Source organism: Hevea brasiliensis, chromosome 9 (genome assembly GCF_030052815.1).
Source record: "Hevea brasiliensis isolate MT/VB/25A 57/8 chromosome 9, ASM3005281v1, whole genome shotgun sequence".
Lineage (NCBI taxonomy): Eukaryota > Viridiplantae > Streptophyta > Magnoliopsida > Malpighiales > Euphorbiaceae > Hevea > Hevea brasiliensis.
This window is the reverse complement of record NC_079501.1, coordinates 90,117,632-90,141,335: the sequence shown is the minus strand read 5'-3', so window position 1 is coordinate 90,141,335 and position 23,704 is coordinate 90,117,632.

The following is a 23,704-nucleotide window of genomic DNA, read 5'->3' as shown; positions in this document are numbered from 1 at the left end:
ATAATTTTCTAACCACTGCTTCAAATTCATACTCAATCTCAACCAATTTCTCAAATTCACAAGTTCAATAATTCTCAAAATACTGTCAATCAATATCATTCATATTTCATTAAAAACAAAATAATTTATACATAACCTTACAAATTTATATCAAAAGAAATACAAACTAAACTTTATTACAAACTTCATACAAATTTGTGTACAAGCTGCTCAAGACCCATTTTTACATGTCCATACATTTATGTGCAATATATACATCAAAAGAAGTATTTACAGTTAGGGTATAAATTATACCCGAAGACTTCAAGCTGATGACTTCACACACCTCAAGAAATTTCACCGCTTCCTCTAATCTCTGTATCTGCGACAGCAACAAAAGCTATCGCTGAGTACTAGGACTCAGTGGTGCACAACATACTAAATAATCTTTATGCAAAATATAAATCACAGTTATTCAAAATTTGACTAAACATGAGCATTAAACATAAAACATGAATAATGAGGTTTTAATGCAAACCAAGTTCGTTTCGAAGTATCAAAACACATTTCATAAAACCCACAGTTAGATCACGCCATTCGAAACAAATAGAATCTCAATAGCCAGAGGCTAAAGAGAAATCACATGAATCTCAATAGCCAGAGGCTAAAAGTCACAAGGCTAGCTAGCTCATATATATGGATATCCATTCACATCCTCTTCTACTGGCACACCTCAACACTTCTCCAGAGAAGGAATCAAAATTCGAAACTAATTACCTCCACTAGTCGTGCTAGTGAGGTGTTCAAATATATGGTCATGATACTATGGTTTCAAAACTTATCTTAACAATTTGCTAAACATTGTCATTTCAAATATACACAATAACTTTCACAATTTAAATTAAAACATCATAAGTAAGGTCACAATACTTTCAACAATTCAAAGCAACAATAAAATGCATACTTCATTCATTTAATCAATGAATTTTTAAAGCATAGTAATGTTGTGCACAAACCTCAAACGAGTCGTTCTTTAGCCTCGACTCGGTTCCTCGGGTTCCTTCCCGATATTCTTTTCAACTGAAACACACAATTTTACAATGTTTCAGTACTAGAACTTAAAATAAATCCAAAATAAACTTAACTTCACATTTACCTAGCTCTAACATGTTAAATTCGACGTTCTCGAAATTTTGTGTTTCGGGTTACTATTCACTGCACTATTCAAGTCAAATTATTGACTTTCTAAGGCTTAATAGGTATGGGAACTCCAACTTCACCCACATACCACATTTTGGTCACCAAACTTGTTGTTTTTTGTCATTTGTTTAAAGCTTAGGTCATTTTGGTAAAATTGCCAATTTTCGGTTTTGGTGCTTTTAGTTGCACTATTCCATTGGTCGATCTACTGTTGGAATTTGACAAAACTTCCTTCATAGAAAATGTTCCTTATTGTCTTAAGTGTATTCTCATTTTTGGATCACCTCAATCGGAGTTTTGTAGCTCAAGTTATGGCCAAAATAAGTTTACTGTTCACGCAATCGCTCATACTGAGATTTTGGGTTCTGGCAGATTTTGGTCCAACTTTGGTCAATAATTTGATCAAGTTAAGTTCATAATTTGGTCTCACTTTCTTCATATGAAATGTTCTACTATGTCTTAGGTTTCCATCGGTTCAAGAATCGCCTAAATCCGAGTTTTCTAGAGGGAATTATAGCCATCCAAACATTGCTGCTCAATGAAAATTTTGCAGAGTTGCAGGTTTGGTAACCTAACTTTGCTCAATAATTTGAATGGGTTAATGGCATAATTTGAGGTGATGTTCTTCATGAAAGTTTTAGATCTATATGCCCTCTAACCCATGGCCAAATTTCAGGTCAATTTGACCTGTCTAACTCGAGTTATGACCAAATGAACAGTTACTGTTCATTTGGTCAGTTTAGTGCAGTGGCAGCCTGCTATCAACTCACTTTGGTCAATTGTTTCACCAAGTTTTGGTCAGTTTTTGGCCATGGTTCCTTAATGAAAATTGTGCTCTTTTATGTCTATTTTCATCCCCAATTGGTGGCATATCAATTAGACTTGTAAAATTTGAGTTTTGGTCCTTCAAAGTGGGTTTGGTCATGCTGCCAGCAGCATGACCATTGACCTACGAATTTGGTTTAATTTCTTACCATTCCCACACAACTTATTTGGTCATAATTGACCATTATTTCATTTCACAATAGGTTAAACATGCCATTTATGCATTTCTCCAATTTTTGGTTCATAAACCCTAGCATTGAAACCCTAATTTCACTAACTCTTGCATTTAACTACTTCTAATGATTTTAATGTTAATCATTTAACTAAGTAAAGTTTCTAAACTCATTCAATTGCATCATATTCATGTAAATCATACTCCTCTCAAGCTGCCAGAATTTCAGTTTGGTCCTTCTCCCATGTTTTTATTTCATTTCATAACTTCTAAGCTCATGTCAATTATCACACATGCATTTAAATGGAAGAATAAGGAGTTTAACATACTAACCTCAATTTAAATGCCAAGCCTTCAATTGTTCTCTTTCTTTCCTCTTTCTTTCTTGTACTTAAGTTGAGATTAAAGGTTCTAGTGAGGTATTTAAGGAAGTTAAGAAGGTTAAGTGAAGAAAATTTAGCTTAAATGTAAGCTTAAATGAAGAACCATTCATGGAGGATTTTGGGGAAAATGGGGTGGCAAAGAGAGAGGTGAAGGAGAAGAAAATCCTAATTTTTTTCCTTTGTTTTCCTTTTACACGTTTTTTGCTTATGGAAGACCCCTAAATCCAAATTAATTAATTCAATTTATTAATTTAGTTATGACATCATGCATGATGTCATAACTTTTGACTTTTCCAACCTCTTTCCTTTTCTCTTTTTTTTTTATTTTTTTTTATTTTTCTATTAGTTCTTTAATTTAATTCTCGATTCCGAAATTTTCTTTTCTCCGATTTTATTTGACAGTTAGGTCAGGAGTCAGCTCTCGGGGTCAATTGACCAAATTGCCCCTCGCCGGTTCATCCCGGTTTGCAAATAATTCAATATTTCTTCCGGCTCCCTGACCTAATTATTTGACTGGCTTAACAGTTCTTTTTCGTAATTTTCTCTTTTCCACTGTGTTCATAAGGGTCCTAAGGACCGCAGCGTCACTTTTTAAGGTTCGAAATTTGAGTTTAAAACGACTTCGCAGTCGTTCCCGAGGAGCTCACTCATCGCTGTGACTCTCAGCTCGTTTAACCTCTTATGTTCTGTTTTTCTTATTTATATTTAACTAATTAAACATTACTAATTATTTATGTTTATGGCTTCTCAAGTTGTCTTAGGTGTGGCCATAATCCCAATAATTGTCTGGACCGACACCGGTCACCGGAACAGTGAAATCTACCAGGCTATGCAACGGGGGTGTTACAATTCTCCCCCCCTTAAATAAATTTCGTCTCGAAATTTTACCTGGTATCAATCTCTGAATAGCTGTGGGTGTTGTCTCCTCATGTCCTCCTCTCGTTCCCAAGTAGCTTCTTGGCCTGAATGATGGTTCCACAGCACTTTTACCAATGGTATCTGCTTGTTCCGTAGCTGCTTCACCTCATAAGCCAGAATCTTTATGGGTTCTTCTTCATATGTGAGGTCTGGATTCACTTCTATTTCTTCTACTGGTAGTACATGAGATGGGTCTGATCGATACTTCCTCAACATAGACACATGGAAGACATTATGTATCTTCTCCAACTCTGGAGGTAGTACCAACCGATATGCCAAAGGACCCACTCTCTCCAGAACCTCATATGGCCCAATGAAACGAGGACTTAGTTTCCCCTTCCTGTCGAATCTCATAATTCTCTTCCAAGGAGAAACTTTGAGGAAAACTTTCACCCATCGCATACTCAATATCCCTTCTCTTGAGATCAATGTAGGACTTACGGCCCGATGCGCTTTTAAGTCGATCTCGATCACCCCGATTTTCTCTTGATCTGTTGAACAATTTGGTCCGATCATCTTTCTTTCACCTACGTCATCCCAACACAACGGGTTCTACATTTTACGCCATACAAAGCTTCATATGGAGGCATCCCAATGCTTGATTGGTAGCTGTTGTTGTAAAGCAAACTCAATCAAAGGCAAGTGTGTATCCCAACTGCCTCAAACTCAATCACACAAGCCCGTAGCATGTCCTCCAAGATCTGAATTACCTCTCGCATGGCCATCATGTCTGGGTGGAATGCAGTACTGAAGTTCAATCTAGTTCCTAGGGCTCTCTGAAGACTACCCCAGAATCTAGAAGTGAACCTAGGATCTCTGTCTGACACGATGGATACTGGCACTCCATGTAGTCTCACAATCTCATCAATGTATAACTTGGCCAATCTTTCCAAACTATAATCCATCCGGACCGGCAGAAAATGAGCAGATTTAGTCAGTCTGTCAACAATGACCCAAACTGCATCATGACTCTTACGTGTCCTCAAGTCCCATCACAAAATCCATCGTTATTCTCTCCCATTTCCACTGCATCGTAGTGGATGTAACAACCAGCGGGTACTTGATGCTCTGCCTTTACTTGCTGACAAGTTAGGCATTTAGATACAAACTCTGCCACATCCCTTTTCATACCCATCCACCAGTAATGCTCCTTTAGCCCTCTATACATTTTTGTGCCACCAGGGTGCATGGCAAAAGGAGACTCATGTGCTTCCTTCAAAATGATCTGCCTCAAATCAACATCATTAGGAACACACATTCTGCCCTGGTGTGGCAATAGACCATCATCTCTAATTGAGAATTCTGGTTTCTTGCCCTGTCGGACTTCTTCCATTAACTTCTGATACTTCTGATCATTCTGAGCAGCCATTCTAATCTGATCAATTAACACTGGCTGTACATGCCATGCAACTGTTGTCTGCCCATCATCATTAATCTCTAAGCTGGCATGCAATGATCTTAACTCATGTACCAAAGACAAAGGAGTAACCCGTAGACTTGCCATAGTCTTGCGACTTAAGGCATCAGCCACAACATTAGCTTTCCCTGGCTGATAGTCTATCAGACAATCATAGTCTTTTATCAACTCTAACCATCTCCTCTGTCTCAAATTCAGCTCTTTCTGGGTGGCCAAATACTTCAAACTCTTATGATCTGTATAGATGTAACACTTTTCCCCATACAAATAGTGTCTCCAGATCTTAAGAGCAAACACAATAGCTGCAAGCTCCAAATCATGTGTTGGATAGTTCCTCTCATGCGGTTTCAGCTGGCGTGATGCATAGGCAATGACATTTCGATCTTGCATCAACACACAGCCTAACCCATTGTGAGAAGCATCACTATAAATTGTATATTCTTTACCCGGTGTAGGTAAAGTCAGGACTGGAGCTTCAGTCAAACATCTCTTCAATTCATCAAAACTCTGCTGGCATTTATCCGTCCACTGAAATTTTACTTCTTTTCTAAGCAGCTTGGTCAATGGAGATGCCAACATGGAGAATCCCTTCACAAATCGACGGTAGTATCCAGCTAAACCCAGAAAACTACGAATCTCTGTGACATTTCTGGGTGGCCTCCAATTAAGGACAGCTTCAATCTTACTTGGATCTACCTTAATACCCTCTTCTGATACTACATGCCCCAAGAAAGATATTTCCTTCAGCCAAAATTCACACTTCGACAATTTGGCATATAACTGTTTCTCTCTCAAAGTCTACAAGATAATCCGCAGATGTCTATCATGCTCTTACGCATTCCTCGAATAGACCAATATATCATCTATGAATACCACAACAAATTGGTCGAGGTATGGTCCAAGATAGTGTTCATCGATCCATAAAAGCAAATGAGCATTAGTTAACCCGAATGGCATGACCAAGAACTCATAATGGCCATAACGGGTTCTCAAGGCGATTTAGGAATACTCGCTCTTGTACTTTCAAATTGATAATAACTCGATCTCGAGTCAATTTTGGAGAACACACCGCACCCTCAACCGATCAAACAAGTCATCAATGCGGGCAATGGATATCTATTCTTTATTGTCACCTTATTCAACGCGATAATCAATACACAAGCGAGAGTGCCATCCTTCTTCTTTACAAACAACACCGGCGCTCCCAAGGTGACACACTAGGGCGGATAAAGCCCTTGTCAAGCAATTCTTGCAATCGCACTTTCAATTCTTTCAATCGCAGTGCCATTCTATATGGCGTTATGGAGATTGGGTCCACACCAGGCATAACATCAATTTCAAACTGCACCTCTCTTTCTGGAGGTAATCCTGGCAATTCATCAGGAAATGCATCCGAAAAATCACATACAGTAGGGATGTCCCTTAGTGCTGGACTCCCCACTTGGGTGTCTATCACATGTGCCAAGTATGCTTCACACCCCTTTCTGATCATTCTTCTAGCCAATGCAGCCGAAATGATGTTTGATGGCAATAAATGCCTCTCCCCATGTATTACCACATCATCATACAGAGGGAGACCAAAAGTGATCTTTCGCCCATACCAATCATGACGTGATGCACGCTAACCAATCCATGCCCAAGATGATATCATATTCTCTGAAGGGCATTTCAATCAAGTCTGACAGGAAAACATGTCCTTGGATCACCAAAGGACAGTCTCTATAGATTCTGTTGACCCGGACCTCTTGTCCTAACGGACTAGTTACTAGCACTTCAAAACCCATTTGCACAAATGGAACAGCAAGTGAACTGACTATGCTAGCACTAACATATGAATGGGTTAAACCCGGATCAAACAATACAAATACTTCTTGATCAGAGATAGAGAATATACCAGCTACCACATCAGAAGTCTCAGCCTCTTCACGCTGTCTCGTTGCGTAGATTCTGGTTGAAGCACTTCCTTGTCCTGACTGACCAATTGTGCCTCGATCACCAAGCGGTGCCTCTACCGCCTCTTCCTCCGCTAACCGATCGTGAACCTGCGGGAGCAGGACTCTGAATAGATCCCTCGGCAGTAGTAGGAGCTGGACCATATCTCGGAGCACTAGTACAGTCTCTTGCTAAATGACCCTTGCCTCCACAGTTAAAGCAGGCTCCTGTGGCCCAATAACACTCCCCCCCATGAATCTTGCCACAAGTCTCATAGGGGCGGGCAGAATGTGAACCCCTGCTCGACTGCTGACCAGACCTAGGGGGTCTCTGTCCAGAAAATCTGCCTCTACTAAATCTTCCACCTCGACCCCTGCTGGGTCCACTAAATTTCTTTCTCTTTCCAGAGGTAGCACCAGAACTCTGTTCAACTGATTTTTCCCCCTTGTCTTTTTCTGATTTCTCAGCTTTTTCCTTCACTGGGTTTGCTTCTGCTTCAACTCTTTCCAGTTCAAGTGCTTGGGACATAAGTTCTGAGAAGTTGCTGTGTCGAAATCCCACAACTTGCATCCTTATGCTGGCTTCAAACTCGTTTCAAATCTCTTGCACCTTGCCTTACTAGTAGTAAGGAGACTCTCTGCATAGTGACTCAGGCGGGAGAACTCCCTCTCATACTCCGCCACTGATCGATTTCCTTGTTTTAAGCTCAAAAATTCTTGCAGTTTCTGATCAACATATGCATCTGGGATGTATTTCTGTCTAAACTCTCTGATGAAGTCATCCTGTGTCAAGACCGGTGGTTCTCGCTAAGCCGTGGGGATGGTCTTCCACCAATCATATGCATCCCCTTGCGAGCGACACGTAATATTCAAACTTCAACTCATCCGGCGTGTAATTTCTTAAACACTCTGTCCATTCTTTCAAGCCATTGCTCTGCCTCTAAAGGGTCCACTGTACCCTTAAATTCTGCAGCCCCATACTTCAATAATTTATCATATTGTCTGGCTGGAGGCAGTGATTGTACCACAGGTGGTTGGGGTGGAGCTTGAGCAGGCATACCCCCAGCCATTTGTTGAAACATCGCAGCCATCATTGGCGAATCGGGCAGGACTGCGGCATTTGTGGGTGTGTGACCCACTACTAACATTCTGCAAAGCTGGGGCTTCCCCTTGTGCCTCAGCTTCAACAGATTGCTCGACTAAGCAATCCCCTTCCTCCATTTCAGTCTGAAGTTAGGGTATCTCCTGAACAAGTAACACATGGAGATTTCCCTCCGTTAGTTCATATTCATGATGTAATGCACTGTATGTAACAATTATGGACATTGAGCAGTTGTACTTAACAAAGAATTACACAAATTCACAATTTAAAACGTACTTCAAAAACTTGCTCTGATACCACTAAAACATGTCACACCTTACCCCTCTGTAAGGCATAACATGATCCCGTAGAATACCTAATGAACTACCGAACTTCACCTACCGATAATTCATTAAGTACCCTACAAGGGATTTTAAAACAATTTTCTTCTTTTTGATAAGTGGTGAGCATTTCTAATAAATATTTAAAACATTTAGTTGAAATTAAAACTAATTAATATTTTTGGCCATTTTAGTTTTCCGCAAATTTTATAAAAATTTTGACAGAGTTTCCTCTGTATTTTGAGAAACCAGTTCTTCAAATACCTGAAATAAAAGCACTTCCAATAATTTTCTAACCACTGCTTCAAATTCATACTCAATCTCAACCAATTTCTCAAATTCACAAGTTCAATAATTCTCAAAATACTGTCAATCAATATCATTCATATTTCATTAAAAACAAAATAATTTATACACAACCTTACAAATTTATATCAAAAGAAACACAAACTAAACTTTATTACAAACTTCATACAAATTTGTGTACAAGCTGCTCAAGACCCATTTTTACATGTCCATACATTTATGTGCAACATATACATCAAAAGAAGTATTTACAGTTAGGGTATAAATTATACCCGAAGACTTCAAGCTGATGACTTCACACACCTCAGCAGCTCAGTCTGCTGCTCCTCTAATCTCTGTATGCACAAAGAACAAAGTTATCGCTGAGTACTAGGACTCAGTGGTGCACAACATACTAAATAATCTTTATGCAAAATATAAATCACAGTTATTCAAAATTTGACTAAACATGAGCATTAAACATAAAACATGAATCATGAGGTTTTAATGCAAACCAAGTTCGTTTCGAAGTATCAAAACACATTTCATAAAACCCACAGTTAGATCACGCCATTCGAAACAAATAGAATCTCAATAGCCAGAGGCTAAAGAGAAATCACATGAATCTCAATAGCCAGAGGCTAAAGAGAAATCACATGAATCTCAATAGCCAGAGGCTAAAGAGAAATCATATCACAAGGCTAGCTAGCTCATATATATGGATATCCATTCACATCCTCTTCTACTGGCACACCTCAACACTTCTCCAGAGAAGGAATCAAAATTCGAAACTAATTACCTCCACTAGTCGTGCTAGTGAGGTGTTCAAATATATGGTCATGATACTGTGGTTTCAAAACTTATCTTAACAATTTGCTAAACATTGTCATTTCAAATATACACAATAACTTTCACAATTTAAATTAAAACATCATAAGTAAGGTCACAATACTTTCAACAATTCAAAGCAACAATAAAATGCATACTTCATTCATTTAATCAATGAATTTTTAAAGCATAGTAATGTTGTGCACAAACCTCAAACGAGTCGTCCTTTAGCCTCGACTCGGTTCCTCGGGTTCCTTCCCGATATTCTTTTCAACTGAAACACACAATTTTACAATGTTTCAGTACTAGAACTTAAAATAAATCCAAAATAAACTTAACTTCACATTTACCTAGCTCTAACATGTTAAATTCGACGTTCTCGAAATTTTGTGTTTCGGGTTACTATTCACTGCACTATTCAAGTCAAATTATTGACTTTCTAAGGCTTAATAGGTATGGGAACTCCAACTTCACCCACATACCACATTTTGGTCACCAAACTTGTTGTTTTTTGTCATTTGTTTAAAGCTTAGGTCATTTTGGTAAAATTGCCAATTTTCGGTTTTGGTGCTTTTAGTTGCACTATTCCATTGGTTGATCTACTGTTGGAATTTGACAAAACTTCCTTCATAGAAAATGTTCCTTATTGTCTTAAGTGTATTCTCATTTTTGGATCACCTCAATCGGAGTTTTGTAGCTCAAGTTATGGCCAAAATAAGTTTACTGTTCACGTGCACTGTTCATACTGAGATTTTGGGTTCTGGCAGATTTTGGTCCAACTTTGGTCAATAATTTGATCAAGTTAAGTTCATAATTTGGTCTCACTTTCTTCATATGAAATGTTCTACTATGTCTTAGGTTTCCATCGGTTCAAGAATCGCCTAAATCCGAGTTTTCTAGAGGGAATTATAGCCATCCAAACATTGCTGCTCAATGAAAATTCTACAGAGTTGCAGGTTTGGTAACCTAACTTTGCTCAATAATTTGAATGGGTTAATGGCATAATTTTGGGTGATGTTCTTCATGAAAGTTTTAGATCTATATGCCCTCTAACCCCTGGCCAAATTTCAGGTCAATTTGACCTGTCTAACTCGAGTTATGACCAAATGAACAGTTACTGTTCATTTGGTCAGTTTAGTGCAGTGGCAGCCTGCTATCAACTCACTTTGGTCAATTGTTTCACCAAGTTTTGGTCAGTTTTTGGCCATGGTTCCTTAATGAAAATTGTGCTCTTTTATGTCTATTTTCATCCCCAATTGGTGGCATATCAATTAGACTTGTAAAATTTGAGTTTTGGTCCTTCAGTGGTTTGGTCATGTCACAAGAAGATGACCATTGACCTACGAATTTGGTTTAATTTCCTACCATTCCCACACAACTTATTTGGTCATAATTGACCATTATTTCATTTCACAATAGGTTAAACATGCCATTTATGCATTTCTCCAATTTTTGGTTCATAAACCCTAGCATTGAAACCCTAATTTCACTAACTCTTGCATTTAACTACTTCTAATGATTTTAATGTTAATCATTTAACTAAGTAAAGTTTCTAAACTCATTCAATTGCATCATATTCATGTAAATCATACTCCTCTCAAGCTGCCAGAATTTCAGTTTGGTCCTTCTCCCATGTTTTTATTTCATTTCATAACTTCTAAGCTCATGTCAATTATCACACATGCATTTAAATGGAAGAATAAGGAGTTTAACATACTAACCTCAATTTAAATGCCAAGCCTTCAATTGTTCTCTTTCTTTCCTCTTTCTTTCTTGTGCTTAAGTTGAGATTAAAGGTTCTAGTGAGGTATTTAAGGAAGTTAAGAAGGTTAAGTGAAGAAAATTTAGCTTAAATGTAAGCTTAAATGAAGAACCATTCATGGAGGATTTTGGGGAAAATGGGGTGGCAAAGAGAGAGGTGAAGAAGAAGAAAATCCTAATTTTTTTCCTTTGTTTTCCTTTTACACATTTTTTGCTTATGGAAGACCCCTAAATCCAAATTAATTAATTCAATTTATTAATTTAGTTATGACATCATGCATGATGTCATAACTTTTGACTTTTCCAACCTCTTTCCTTTTCTCTTTTTTTTTTTTATTTTTCTATTAGTTCTGTAATTTAATTCTCGATTCCAAAATTTTCTTTTCTCCGATTTTATTTGACAGTTAGGTCAGGAGTCAGCTCTCGGGGTCAATTGACCAAATTGCCCCTCGCCGGTTCATCCCGGTTTGCAAATAATCCAATATTTCTTCCGACTCCCTGACCTAATTATTTGACTGGCTTAACAGTTCTTTTTCGTAATTTTCTCTTTTCCACTGTGTTCATAAGGGTCCTAAGGACCGCAGCGTTACTTTTTACGGTTCGAAATTTGAGTTTAAAATGACTTCAGCTGCGTTCGAGGAGGTCACTCATCATTTGTGACTCTCATTGCGTTAACCTCTTATGTTCTGTTTTTCTTATTTATATTTAACTAATTAAACATTACTAATTATTTATGTTTATGGCTTCTCAAGTTGTCTTAGGTGTGGCCATAATCCCAATAATTGTCCGGACCGACACCGGTCACCGGAACAGTGAAATCTACCAGGCTATGCAACGGGGGTGTTACATGAAATATGAGAAAATTATGAGAATGATTGATGAGATAATTATGATTAGCATGGATAAAATTTTATTTTGAAAATATTATTGAATTTCAAATAGGTGAATATTGAAATACACTAAACGATAATAAAATAAGGGAAACTCCGCTGGTTTCTTCATTGAAAAATAATTGATATTAAATTAAACGAATTCAAAATTGTTAAAAAAATAAAGTAAGATAAGTTAGGGTACTCCAGTACCGATTGTAGCATGCCTTGCTCGGCTACACTGTAGTTGGATGAGAGGTGTTACATTTATTAGTATCAGAGCACGGTTTAGGCGTTCCTAGGCTTAGATAGATGGAAAGGGATAGTGTGCATAACATGTATTGCATTCATATGAGTCGAGGTGACACTAATGCAGATATGTTTTCTTGGTTATTTTAGGTTAAGGTATGGACTCAGAATCACAGAGGGCAGTAGAAGAAGAAGTAGTAAGCCATATCCCGACTGAGAGTGATATTGAAAATCGGGGAGATCCTACTCCACCAGTGCAAGAGGTGCCTGTACAACCCCAACAGGCCTTGTTTGAGCAGATGACTGAATTCTTTCGACAGATGACTGGGGTTATTCCACCACTGCCTCAGCGAAAATCACCTCTAGGAAAAACTAGGAAGTATGGAGCTGTAGATTTTAATGGTAGAAAGGAAGACGATTCTTCAGCGGCTAAGTATTGGTTAGAAAGGACTGAAAGAGTCCTGCAGCAGTTCCATTGCACACCAGAACAGAGTTTGGAGTGTGTAGTTTCATTGTTGCAAGAAGCTGCATATCGGTGGTGGGATGTTGTAACCAAGGTAGTGCCACCAGCCGACGTAACATGGGAATTCTTTCTGATAGAGTTCAGAAAGAAATATATTAGCTGTGTTCATGAAGAGAAACAAAAGAGGAGTGATGATCAGCAAAAGAGGAAATTTGGACAGTCTAATAATAAGAGGCCGAGAGAACAGTTAAGTCAGACATCTGATCAAAGTAGGAGATCTAGACCCAGGCCTAGACCCAGAAGAGATCAACCAGAAACACTAGTAGTGAGTGCTCCAGGACTAGCAAGAAAATGTGGTCATTGTAACAAGTGGCATAAAGGTGAATGTAGGGGATTGACTGGAGCCTGTTATAGATGTGGGGCCATAGACCATCGTCTGAAAGATTGTCCTAAGAAGAATTTACCACGGACCCAGACAGAGGTCGTGGAAGGACCAAGTACAACAGTAACACCACTTCCAAATGTCACCCAAGCCGGAGAGGAGCAAGAAGCCCCAAATGTGAATTTGAGGTAAAGTACTTCCTTTATGATATGCCTAAATGTATAATAATAGATTCGAAAAGACTAAATAATATCATATATATAAGAAGAGTAGACAGAGGGAGCAATAGAAAGGTAAAGGAATTATTTCAGATACCTACACTCGGTAAATTTCGAGGACAAAATTCTTGTTAGAGGGGAAGAATTGTAACACCCTCACTGTAGTAATTCCATACATTCTACTGTTCCGATGACCGGTGTCAGTCCGGACAACTAGAACATCTGGAAAAATATTTAGACTAGAGTGAGGAGCTATAAATAACTCAAATATTAACAAGAAAAATTTAGGAAAAATTTTAGAAATAAAATACATCCAAGTTAAATGAGCCGGTGCCCTAGCAATGGGTAACCCAGTGGGAAGTTACGGTCTACGCAACTAGAAGCCCTAAACTCTGGAGAAAATTTATAAAATAATTTTTTAGACTCTAGAGAAGATTCATTGAGGTTTCTATAGAATTAGAATGCCAATAAAATATTTAGAAAATTTTTTCGATCGGTACAGACAATTTTAGTCTGTTAAGCCAAATGGAGGGTATTTTGATCATTTCGTCTTTAGAGATGATTTTTGGCCGACTTGTCCAGTTAAGTAAATAATTATTATGATCTAAAATATGAATAAATATTGCTCAAAATTAAATTGGAAATGAGTAGAGAAGAGAAGAAAAGAAAATGGAAGAAAATGCTAATTATGACATCATATGATGTCATTTAAATTTCATCCACCTATCACAATTTGTTAAACTCATTAAAAGAGTTAAAGAGACCAAAAATTGACAAACAATCTGCATCTTCAACCTTTGGGCAGCCAAAAACGTTGAGAGAGAGAGAGAGAGAAGAGGTTCCACCATTTTTAAGCTTAAAAGCTTGAATTTCTTCTCCATTTGTTCGCCAAAATTGCCAAGTCCCTTCACAAAAATTTGATCTTTCGCCTAGAAAAAGCTATTGGCAGCCAAAGAAGAAGAGATTAGGGAGGTTTAATCAAGGTTAAGTGAAGCTCAAAAAGGTTAGTGCCTATACTTACTTCCCTCTCTTTTTAATCCTTGTTAGGAAGACTAATTAAATGAGAGTTTGTTGAAAAATTAAACAAAACAATTATATTGAAGTGTGTATGAAAATTTGCAGCCATGGGAGAAGGATGAGATTTTGTTTATTTTTATTACTTGAATTGTTTAGAAGTGGTTTGTGATGAGAAAACTTGAGTTAGATGTTGGATTATGTGTGTTGGATGTGTTAAATGGCATTATAGCATGAAATGGACACTTGCAAAATTAGGGTTTGTGAAAAAAATTAGGGTTTGCTCATGAAATGGTATATTAACCTTGTAATGGTCAATTAGCAACCATTTGAATGTGTGTGAGGAGTAATTGAAGTGAATAAGGATGTTGGAGTTGAGCTTAGGCATGCTGCCCTTGGTGACCTGCAGGACTGGTTGTGAGTCCAGCAGGTTTGGGCAGCCATAAATGGAGTTGCATAGGTTCAATTGGTGCAAGGCCAATTGGACATGAAACTAGACACAGAATGGCATAACTTTGGTGAAGAAACCCTGCTCAGAAAACCAAACCAAGTTGACCTAAAAATTGCCCTAATCCGGGTGACTTGCATTCTGCATGGGCAAAATGACCAAATGAACAGTGTTTAGTCATTTTGTCATAACTCAGTGTAGAAAGGTTCAATTGATCTGAAATTTTACCAGCAGAAAGCTGAGACATATCCCTATAACTTTTATGAAGAACACAAATCCAAATTCTGACCATAACCTAGTAAAATTGCCAACCAAACTTAGGTCACCAAATCTGGCAGAACCAAATTGCCCAGAAATTCTGGGTACAGGTTAATCCAGCCAGTTATGGTAAAATGACCATAACTTGAGTTAAAAAACTCCAGATTGAGTGATTCAAAAAAAGAAATGTAACTAGACATAATAAGGAACAACTTTCATGAAGACAATTTTATCAAATTCCTACTGTACGAATGACCAATGGAACAATAAACCTAGGGGATGAAATCTGAAAATTTTGAATAACATAAGATAAGCTTTGAAATGGTATTGGCAACCAATACCAACAACTTTGGAATGCAAAATGTGGTATCTTGGTGAACTTAGGTTCAATAAATTTATTATGTATTAAAAAGTCAATAATTTGAGTGAATAGTAATATGAATAGTAATACAAAGACACAAAGTATAATAACTAAATTGGTGGAGGAAATTAAGGTATGAAATGTGGAATCCATGAAATGTTCATGGATTACTTGGAATAGAAATAGTAATTTACCTAAATGACTTAATGAACATCTAAGTTATATGAATATATAATTAAGATTTGTATTCTCATTACTAGTAGGTTTAATAAAACATGAGTGATACCACTTGAATATGAAATGAAATTAACCTAGATGGATTGTTGAGACTTATAATCCCAACACCAATGGAGTTTATAATATATTAGCAATACAACTTGAAGTATGAAATGTACTTTACATGAGTAGATTGTTGAATGAATAAATGTGATAAAAGTGTCATTTGGGATTTAGGTTCCCATCAAGAGAGAAAGGAAAGATGTTTTGAATGTGAATGGTATATGAGATTAAATGAATGTGAATTGTAATTAGTATGAATATTACGATGAATGCATAAATTACCTAGAAATGTGAATTTGGAAATTATGTTTCCATTATAAACAAAATTAGAATGCTATAAAATATATAAACGAAAAATATAATAAAATGATTAAACATATAAACTCTTAATGGTACTATGTGCCCATGTATTACCTAGACACGTGTGTCAGATTGGATAGATTGGCATGCCAATAGGGTATTATTTTAGCAATACTACGAAAGGCTTTATGCTTGTATTTATGGTTTTATGTCCGCACTCATGGCTTTGTGCCCGCATTCATGGCTTTATGCCAACATTCATGGCTTTTATGCCCGATTATGTGTTATCATGGCTTTTTAGCCATATTGACTACATATGTTGTTGACGTTCTGCATCCCATGGTATGACGGCCCGAGGCACCACGGTGTCCAGTGCCAACGACTCGTTATCCAGTTTAGTCAACCTGTCATAGGTTACTTGGCAGTGAAATTTATTGAAATAAGTTAAGAATATTAGTAATTAAAAATATTAGAAATTAAATAAATGAGTAAGATGACCTAAAATTAATTAGAATAGTTATTTATTAAAAAGAATAGAAATAAACTGGACCGATATTAAAATTTACTTATTATGAAATAATTTGAGACAACCTAGAAAGTATTGAGAAAATGCTAAAAGATTAACAAAAAAAATTATAACATACATAAATATTGCAAATGTGACTTACATAATAATATAAGCATAAATTTATTATTTTTAGATTATTTTTCTATGTACATTATTATTGTGCATTGGCGAAATAAACACTTCCAAAGAAGACTAAATTAGGATAAAACATATTAAATTTTAGAAATCGCAAGTGAAGTATAAATAAATCTTAATTATTTGAATTATGTTTTATTTCTATCTTTATTTGTATATTATTTCCTTGTTATATTGTTGCACCACTAAGCAGCAATGCTTAGCGCGATGGAATTGTTTCCTCACGCAGGTACTGAAGGTAAAGCCCAGATAAAAATATTAAACAGAGATTTTGGAGTTCTGATCTGTAGAAGTGTCTGAAGTATTCAAGGTTGTCACCTCCTCAACAATGCATGTAGATAGGGCCCATATAGATCATATTTTATATTTTGTATAAAATACTTTGATATTGTATTGTAATGTATATTATGAACAGGTAATTAATAGGAATGCGATGTAAATTAATAAATTAGCTTTTTTCATATGTAATTAATTTATATATCATGTAAATTATGAAATTTTGTAATTATTTTATAAATTATGTAAATTAAGGAAATTTGAAAATTTTGCTTATGTAATTTGAGAATGTTTACATATGAATTGAATATGAATGGAAATGTATGGAAATGATTATGAAATTGAAATGTATGGATGAGATTTGAAATATGAGAAAATTATGAGAATGATTGATGAGATAATTATGATTAGCATGGATAAGATTTTATTTTGAAAATATTATTGAATTTCAAACAGGTTAATATTGTAATACACCAAACGATAATAAAATAGGGGAAACTCCGCTGGTTTCTTCGTTAAAAAATAATTGATATTAAATTAAACGAATTCAAAATTATTAAAAAAATAAAATAAGATAAGTTAGAATGTTTCGGCACCGATTGTAGCACGCCTTGCTCAGCTACACTGTAGTTGAGTGAGGGGTGTTACAAGGATTGTTACCAATAAGACATGATATCTACTTTTCTAAAGAGATGTCTCCAAAGACACCAAAAGAAAGAGATAAAATGGCCAAAATTTCATATGCTTCGGCTATTGGAAGTTTGATGTATGCAATGATGTGTACCAGGCCAGATATCGCATATGCTGTTAGTTTGAGTAGTAGGTTTCAATCCAATCCAAGTTTGGAATACTGGATAGCTGTCAAGAATATCCTTAAGTACTTGAGAAGAATTAAGGATTTATTCTTTATTTATGGAGGTGGTGAGTTGCAATTGGATGGTTATACTGATTCTGATTTTCAATCAGATATCGATGATAGAAAGTCTACCTTTGGGTTTGTGTTCATTTGTAATGGAGGTGCAGTCAGTTGGAAGGGTTCCAAACAGAGTACGACTATTGATTCTACTACAGAGGCCGAGTAAATTGCTGCATCAGATGCTACAAAAGAGTTTTTTTGGATAAAGAAGTTCGTGACAGAACTTGCAGTAGTTCCTTCCGTTGAGTCAGTAGTTCCTCTCTACTGTGACAACAATGGAGCGGTCATACAGGCTAAGGAACTATGGTCTCACTAGAAATCCAAACACATAGAAAGGCGCTACCACATTATCAGAGAGATAGTTGGGCGAGGCAATGTAGCCATGCAGAAAATAGCATCAGCCGAAAATTTAGCTGATCCATTCACAAAGCCTATGTCACAAACTCAGTTAGACCGATATCTTGAGAAGATGGGTCTAAGATATTGTAATGAATGGCTCTAGTGCTAGTGGGAGATTGTTAGTAGTATGCCCTAGAGCATATCATTTTGTATATATCTTGTACATATTTTATTAATAAAAGGCAATTTCACTTTTTCATTTACATAATATATTTATGTGTAATAGAAAAGGTCCATTGATATTTTATTAGAAATTCTATTCTTAAGTTGTTAAGAATATGAGTGACAGTATTTCGAACACAAAGTATCATAAATTGGTTCACAATCGAGGATACTTCACAAAGGACATGACTTATCCAGAAATATTGTAATCATGTTTGTTCCCAAGGTATTTATATGAAATATAAATAAGATAGAGTGGTGAGTCTCAAGCCACATAACAACCATGATAGGCACTTATATATGATAAGTAGGCCAAACTAGTAATGCATATAACAAGCACATGGAGTTTACTCTTGTCAATGCATTGTCATATATCATATCAGTGCATATAATCTTTAGACCTGAGATAACACAGTTATCTTGTATATAGGTGGTTTGAGTTTGATACTGCTTTCATACTTGTCCTGTGTATGGGTATTTGCATGTGTTGGCTCCTACTAGTTATATATGGAGATAGGTGTTGATCAAGATGGAATCCGTTACCCTAAGTAAATAGGGATAAAATCCTATGTTCATTTAATTGTTCTTGATGTTTCAAGTTCTTGGCCAGGACAGACAGATTTAGTCAGAAAAGAGTTTCTGATAAGAAAATCTAATTAATCAAGAACTGGAATTAAAAGAGAACGTAATGTTCATAGCAAATGGGGTTTGACATTAACCATGACTCCAGCTTGAATTTGGATTTTGTAACAGAGAGATTCTTGTGTATGGTAACATATGATTAAAGCTTCATTTAAGGTATTCCTTATTATTGATTGGGTGACCATGGCATACTATGCTAGGTGTCAACCATGGTCTATGAGATGTCTAAAATGATTTAGAGAAATCATTTACGGTAAGAAAGAGTTCTAATGATATTAAGAGTTAATATCATTTCTCATTGTCAATAAGTAATGAGCCTAGTAAGTCACACATCTACACAAACTAATCACCATTTAAGATATGATTTAATTGATTAATTAAAGAGTTTAATTAATTAATTAAAGAGATTTGGTTTGCAATAAGATTGCAAAGTCCCTAGTATGACTTGAAACTGAATCTAGGTTATTGGATGTATAGTATAAATTAAATTTATATTTAATTTGATTAAATATGAATTTAATTATGAGAAATTAATTAATGGAGATTAATTAATTAATTAATTTATATTTGATATAAATTGATTTAAAGAGGAGAAATTATAATTTTGAGTTGAAAACTCAAATTAAAGAGTAAGGGCAAATTAGTCTTTTCACAAGGTGACATGTGGCACCATGAGATGGTGACACATGGCACCATATGATCTTGCCACTTGTCTTCCTATGATGGAATACCACATGTCATGATTTAAATGGAGCTTGACACTTGGCTTCATAGGATTAAATCAAATAATAGCAAGATGGGATCTTGTGATGACATGTAGCAAGGGAGTTAGGGTTTGACCTAAGTATATAAAGAAAGGTTATAAAGAAAAATCAACCACTCTCTATTTTCTCTCTAATGTTGGACGGCAACTTGGTGTGTTCTTCTCCTCTTCAATTTCTCAATTGATTCAAGGGAAAAACTTTGATTTCCTCTTGAATTAAAATTATTAGAAAGTGTTTCTAATACCCAATACATTCATATTACCTTCACAAAGCATAAACCCCATCTCAAAATTGATTGACAAGGCTTGAGAAGCCAATCTAGGGGCTGCCATTGCATCTTTGGTGTGTGCTTGTGATGGACAAACTAGAGGGACAACATTTGGGGTCCTAAGAACATCCTAAGAGGCTTCATTTGTGCATCAAGAGGTTAGTACCTAAAAATCCCTCTTTTAGTTAGGGTTTAATTGAATTAAATGTTAATTCACAATCTTTAATGGCAAATGAAATATTAATGCATGCTAAAATATGTTTTGGTATGCAATTGGGCATTGGAAATTGATTAGGTTCATAAGATACTTGGTATGGTGCATGTAACCTTAGAAATAATTTTTGAAATTTAAAGTTCTAATGCCCAATAATCACGCTTCCACTCCTTCACCCATAAATTTTCATACTTCTTAACTATAAGTTCAATGTTAGATAACCATTAACTATACCTGGCTGGTCTAATGAATCCCGCTTCTAAGAGTTTTTCTCTCTCTTGTTTCACCTTTAAGATTACCTCCCTTAACATTTTCCTAGGTGTCTAGCGGTGAGGTTTGTACTCAGGCTTAATTGGTAACCTATGTTCTATCAAGCTTTTCTGGAGACTTGACATCTCATGGTAATCCCAAGCAAAATAATCTTTGCATTCATGAAGCAGTGAAATTATCTTTTATTTTAGATTTTTCCTTAATAGAGAAGTAATATAAGTTACCCGTGGTTCTTCAGATGAGCTGAGGTGTACCTCCTCCAGAGGATCTTATACACAGTTAATATGTCATCAAGCTTTATAGGTGCTGGATCCAGATCCTGAAGTTATAGTTCTCCAGGTCCCTCCTCCTCTGGTTCTTCTTCCTATATACCTAAGCTCTTTTTACCTCTAGGATTTCTTACATCTGTATTTTGTCAAGGAGTTGCTACATTTGAACTTTGGAAAGGACAGTTATAGCTACTGCTAACTCCTCCTCAGTGTGTTTACTACTCATCCTGGAGCTCTTTAATTAAGGGCTCCTTCATCGACCAATGATAAGGCACAATTACAAGTGATTTTCTATCTTTTTCTATTAGCTCCTCTGACTCCTCCTCCTGCTTCTTTCCTGTAGGTGAGGATACTGTTGTGGACTTAGCATACACTATGTGACTTTCTCCAGGGACACTATGAGCTGATGCCCCCTAAGCTTTCTTCTTGAGGAATTGAATGGGGCTAATATCTGCATCATAGTATTGGCCTCAATTGCTTCTAAGTCAGTTATAAAAGGCTTAGCATTTTCCCATACCACCTCTATATCATTCCCTTTCCAAAATAGTAAAAATTAGTAAAGAGAGGAAGGAATGCACTAGTTTACATGTATCCAATCCCTCCACAATAGAGCTTGATAGTTATAGTAGAATATACAACAAAAATGTAGTATTAGAAGACTTACTCCCCACAATTACCTCCACTAGTAGGACACTAAGTGTTTTATACATAGCTCTAGTGAAAGCTAATGCCAAGACATCAATTGTGATCAAGTCCTCTTCTGTCATTCCCAAGGTTAACAGCATCCTAAGTGGCATAATGTTAACTACCAACACATTGTCAATCAACACCCTAGAGGTGGGACGGCTATTGAGATGAGCTGTTATGTACAAAGGACGCAGATGCCTAGTCATCCTTCCAGATAGTTTGTCAATTACAATTTTCTTCGGTTCCCCTAGGTTGATGTATTGTATGGTAACTCTACTACACACTTCAGCTTCTAAGGGATTTGCTAATTTTGCAGAAACCTCCTCAAGTACTTCCACCATCACCTTTTGGAAATTAGCGGGTAATAGCAAGCAAGTAACATCATAATTAACAGGTAGTTTCTTACCTCCCTTTCCTTGGTGTGGTACCTCTTCTGAACTCTCCACTGATTCTAAATCCTTTGCCATCTTTCTATTGAATTTGCTTTTTGGTAGAGGCTTTTCTTTTTCAACCTTTGCCTCTAAAGCCTTCTCTTCTATGTTCGGCTTAGCGGCTGTGGGAATTTAGGATGGCACACTACCTGCCATTTTTTGCTTGGTTATACTGGAGGTGGTGTCACAAATTTGAGTTGGTTCTTTTGGAATTTCACTGAAGGTGTGGCAAGTGCATGATTTTTGACCTTCTGAGAAAAGCAGTCTGACTTGTCACACCTTACCCCTCTGTAAGGCATAACATGATCCCGTAGAATACTTAATGAACTACCGAACTTCACCTACCAATAACTCATTAAGCACCTTACAAGGGATTTTAAAACAAATTTCTTACTTTTGGTAAGTGGTGAGCATTTCTAATAAGTATTTAAAACATGTACTTAAGTGAAAAGCTAGTTGAAAATTTTGGCCCATTTTATTTTTTCGCAAATTTTATAAAAATTTTGACAGAGTTCTGTCTGTATTTTGAGAAACCAGCTCTTCAAATACCTGTAAAAAGTACTTCTAAAAATTTTTCTCAATAACTGCTTCAGTTTCATACTCAATCTCAATCAATTCTCAACACATTTATCAACTTTCAAATTTCAAATCCACTGTCAATGATCATCAAAATATTAGCAATCCATTTCATTCAAATTAAATAAAATAGTTGTACTCATTTTTCATTAGAGACAAAATAATTTATATACATTCTTACAAATTTTACATCAAAAGAAATACAACTAAACTTTATTACAAATTTCATATAAATTTTTGTACAAGCCGCTCAAAACCCATTTACATGTCCATACATTTATGTGCAATATATACATCAAAAGAAATGTTTACAGTTAGGGTATAAATTATACCCAAAGACTTCAAGCTGATGACTCCTCACACCTCAGCAGCTCAGTCTGCTGCTCCTCTAGTCTCTGTATCTGCGACAGCAATAGAAGCTATCGCTGAGTACTAGGACTCAGTGGTGCACAACATACTAAAATAATCTTTATGCAAAACTTAAATCACATTTATTCAAAATTTTGGCTAAACATGTGTATTAAACACAAAACATAAATCATGAGATTTTAATACGAACCAAGTTCATTTCAAAGTATCAAAACACATTTCATAAAACCCACAGTTAGATCATGCCATTGAAACAAATAGAATCTCAATAGCCAGAGGCTAAAGAGAAATTACATCACAAGGCTAGCTAGCTCAAATATATGGATATCCATTCACATCCTCTTCTACTGGCACACCTCAACACTTCTCCAGAGAAGGAATCAAAATTCGAAACTAATTACCCCCACTAGTCGTGCTAGTGAGGTGTTCAAATATATGGTCATGACACTGCGGTTTCAAAACTTATCTTAACAATTTGCTAAACATTGTCATTTCAAATATACACAATAACTTTCAACAATTTATGTCAAAACATCATCACTAATGTCACAAATAAATTTTCAATAATTCAAAGCAAATGTAAAATACATATTTCATTCACTTTATCAATACATTTTAAAACATAGTGATGTTGTGCACAAATCTCAAATGAGTCGCCTGTTGGCCTTAACTCGACTCCTCGGGTTCTGTCCCGGTATTCTTTTCCACTGAAACACACAATTTTATAGTGTTTCAGTACCATAATTTAACATAAATCCAAAAATAAATTTAACTTCACTTTTACCTAGCTCTAACG